We start from the raw sequence: 4,416 nt of genomic DNA, 5'->3' as shown, positions 1-4,416 counted from the left end.
GTTAGTTCTGTTTTGGACTGAATAGTGTGAACATGGATCTGATTATTAAGAAGTTTTGCAGCCGGGAACAATTATACAGATGGCTGCCCCAAACCTTCACAATGTCTTGTGATCTTTATTGTTACAACGGTTAATTTCAGTGTATTTCATAAAGCCGAGTCAGGGATGTGAATCTAAAAAAGAAAGGGAAACCACATTGGAACAAAAGCATTGCTTTGATGCTGGGTGCCGCCAGTTTGCAAAACCGTGAGGAGAACTTGCGTACACCAGGGATTGATCTAGCGTGAAAATGTGCGTGGCTTTTCACCTAGTTTATTTTTATACATCGCAATGTGAGCATGAATACGGGTGTACGCAACATTTTTGTGTGTATGCACTGTTTATACATGAAGCCTCAGGGCAGGGAAAAGGCTCTTGGGCCAATCCCTTCAGGACTTTACAAATTGACAGATTATACTGTAAAATTACTGGTGGTGCAGTGAATAGAAAACTGTAGGGGACATTCAGGGTTGAAAACGGGAAATGACTGCAGCTGAATTGCGAATCTTTTCTATAGGAGATTTATCCAAGTGACAAAAACCTGTAATGCAATTGCCTGTCCGGTGGAGCTACTGAATCATCGAGCTACAGAGCTCTGCAAAAAAGCTTTTCTAAGATCAGTGTTCATAGACACAGCACTAAGTGAGTACTTTGGCTGCATCTCCCAGCTGCTTTATCCCCTCACCCGCATGTCTCTGTATCAGAGGCAGCTTGAATGCTCACTGTCCACTGGGCCTGTGAGACTTGCTGGTGACCACACACCCAGTCAGATGCACTCTAGCAGCCAGGAGTCTGAAGTGCTCTAAGTGCTGTGTCTGCAACATAGCGATCGCAGAGCTGCTTTTATGCCAGCTTCTCCAGGAAGTTCTGTCCTCCTCTGACAAGTCTCGACCACCTGAGGAGCTTGTCCCTGTTAGGTGCAGACCCAGGTGTGCCATACTATTATTTCCACGACACACCTGGGTAACTCTCACAGTGTACTAAGGTGTTGCAGCACTGGTTGAAAAACACTGGTCCACATTGATATTTTCACCATTAACTGATTTCCTCCATCAACAAAAGACATGCAGTTTAGATTAACACACTCAGTGTGAGTGAGTCTGTCCTGGGCTGACTTGTCTGAGTCGATTCTAACATTGAATTTAGTGCTCCTGGAATGGGCTTCCATATCCATAACCATATCAAGCTCAGGTCTGATCAGGAAACTTTTTAGTACAGGCTGCATGTTTATGATTTCCATTGAGTATAATGTTGCATAAAAATTCTCAAACACCTAATTCTAACCTTGACCCATTTAAGCATCCTCTGTGTGTGTCTGGAGTGTGAAAATTTTATTTGTTTTCTTTTAATATACAGTTATGCAAAAAAGTAAGTGCCATCATGATCTGTAGCTGCCAGAACCACATTTAGTGACAAAAAACTTGAAGTAATCATTTGCTGTTTGAGTTTATCACCCTCTTTCATTGAATGTTGGCCCATTCTTCCTCATACACACTTTTCCAGATCATAGGTCTTTTTTATGCGCCAGTCTCTTGAGGTCCTGCCGTAGGATTTTAACAGTTGATGTCTGAACTTTGACCTCCAAAAATTCCATTGCTTTTTTGTTAGACATTCGATTACCTGGTATTCTTGTGATCATTGTCCATTTGCATGATCAAGTTTTAGGTAGGCTTTCGCTATCAAACAGATGGCCTTGTATGTTTCTGTAGAACACTCCATGGTGGTTTCATTGATTACTCTACATGCCGATATCAAAACAATCCCACACCATCATTTCTTTATGCGCTTTATCGTTGCTATGACTCCTTCTTGGTAAAATGCTGTGTTTGATTATCACCAAACATTATGTTGTGCATAATAATCAAACGCCTGCAGTTTGTCCAGAAGTCCTTGTTCCATAAGTTGTTTAGTTCTTTGGCTTTTTTGTGGCTACCCCTCCATGATAACCTTGCTTACTGAGTATTTTTTTAATGTTAGACACTTTTAACTGTTAACATTTACCACATTGATCAAGGCCTGTTGATCACTGGATGGACCTTCTGGAGTCTTTACAGTTTTCAAGATCTTTGATAAATTTGGTGGGACACCTATTCCTGGTAATTGTCTTGATTTTTCTCCATTTGTAAAGAACTGGATGGATGGACTTCATATTCTTTGGAAATAGACTAGACCAAACTGTCACAACATCTCCTTTGATGTCAATGTCATAGAACTTCCTGAACATCACCTGACTCGTATAATCTACTTAATTGATAAGGAAGTAATAAGGGTGTATTTACGTTACACATATGGCGTCAGTAAGTTGGCTTATTTTTATTTTTATTGAATACATAATGGCAACTAGGTTGTCTTAGTTATGTGTTGTTTGTCGCATCAGGTTAAATCTAATATTAGACTGGTGACGTCCAGATGTTCCTTTGTGTAAAACCATAAGTTTTTTCTTTTTGACATGATTGTACATGATGTGAATGGCATGTTTTAAGTAACACTTGTTTGGTATTTTAAGTACACAAATAGTGCAATGCAAACTGTTTTTTTTAAAAGATCGGGGGTGGCTTTGAGATGAAGTTTATGAGTTTTGGAAGTTTTGCTCAACATGTGGAATAAGATTTTATTCAACTTCTCAGGTACACTTTGAGGGAATTGCACAGAAGTGCTCATTAGATACATTTATTGTTGGAGACTAACTCTACTAAAGTCATCTGTAATGAGACAGCATGTAATAAAGCTGTTGTCTGCAAAACGTAAAATGAGTTAAAAAAACAAGAGCCACATGTAATGCCTTAACATATACAGTATAACATTCTCAATCCCATATATAACCAATGCAGAAATCTATCCAGAAATCTATCTTAGAAATAATCTTTGTCAAATGTATGTACATTTTATGTTTTTTTCATGTGACTTTTTAACTAGTCTTTATTAGTTCAACATGATATATTTGGTTGTCTTTATAGCTCTATCATGAGCCTAGAAGGGGAACTGTGCTCAAAAGATATTTCCAGGCTGACGTCTACAGTATGTTCAATTTAAGGCTCTGTCACATTACTTCAAATTTTCTTAAATCAAATGGTGACAAAACTGAGGTTCTCCTCATTGGTCCAAATTTAACATTATCCAAAACTGATCATTTTTCATTTGTTATTGATAATTCCTTTGTCTCCCCTTAACAGTACTTTATCCTTTCAGTCCCACATCAATAACTTATCCTGGTCTGCATATTTCCACTTGCGTAACATTAATCGTATTCGCCCTCCCTCACTCCCCACATCACGGCTATCCTTGTTTATAGCCTTGTCACTTCTCGTCTGGATTATTGCAACTCCCTTTTCTTTGGTCTTTCTCGCAAATCTCTTTATAAGCTTCAGCTGGTCCAGAATTCAGCTGCCGGCATCATTACTAGAACCCCCTCTATTCACCATATCACTCCCTTTTTGCAGCAGCTTCATTGGCTTCCAGTTCAGTTCTGAATTCAATTAAAAATTCTCCTACTAACTTTTAAGGCTATCCACAACCTTGCCCCTCCATATCTGTCTAAACTCTTCCATGTTGCCATTCCCTCCCACAACCCCAGATCCTCTTCCTCCATCCATTTGACTGTCCCCTTCATCCATCTTACCACTATAGGGAGTAGAGGTTTCAGTTGCTCTGCCCCCCAGCTCTGGAACTCACTACCACCTGAACTTAGAAATATTGAATTATTTTCATTTTTCAAATCTAAACTTAAAACTCATTTGTTTAAGACTGCTTTTTCTCTTTGATTACAATTGCTTTGTCTGACTTTAATTTTTGTATTTTACTTTTGTTTATAATCATTATTTTATCTAATGTTTGGTGTCCTTGAGTGTTTAGAAAGGCGCTTACAAATAACTAAAATGTATTATTATTATTATTACACAACTTTGCAGTCACATACTTCATTTACATAATTTTAACAAGATGGAGACAGTCACAATTCACTCCCCTGACCACCAGTTGTGTAATCTGACAAAGACACCAATTGGGTTGTACTTCTAGACTCCAATTTCCATGCCACCCTGTGGATGTTGTAACTGGGTTCAGCCTGGAGAAACACAGCCACATACTATGTGGGGGAATGAACTGCTCCTGGCTCTCACGCTAGCCCAGATCATTTATCACACCTCTGAATGTAAGGCGTTCAGGCTAGGTCAGGTCTCAATTCCCACCATCCTTCCACTATAAAACCCCCCCGCCGTCCCCCCCTGGTCCAAGCAAGAAATCATCCTCTATTCCAGCTGGGATGCTTGTCCTTCCTCCATGTCACTTACACAAGCAACTCAGCAGATTTACCATTAGCAATGTACAGTGTGAGAGACTTCAGTTACAGTTCCCATTTTGCTCAAATTCTGTATCACA

The sequence above is a fragment of the Polypterus senegalus genome, chromosome 2 (genome assembly GCF_016835505.1).
Source record: "Polypterus senegalus isolate Bchr_013 chromosome 2, ASM1683550v1, whole genome shotgun sequence".
In the NCBI taxonomy this organism is placed as follows: Eukaryota; Metazoa; Chordata; class Cladistia; order Polypteriformes; family Polypteridae; genus Polypterus; species Polypterus senegalus.
The sequence above is the reverse complement of the archived record's forward strand: the minus strand, read 5'-3'. Positions refer to the sequence as shown.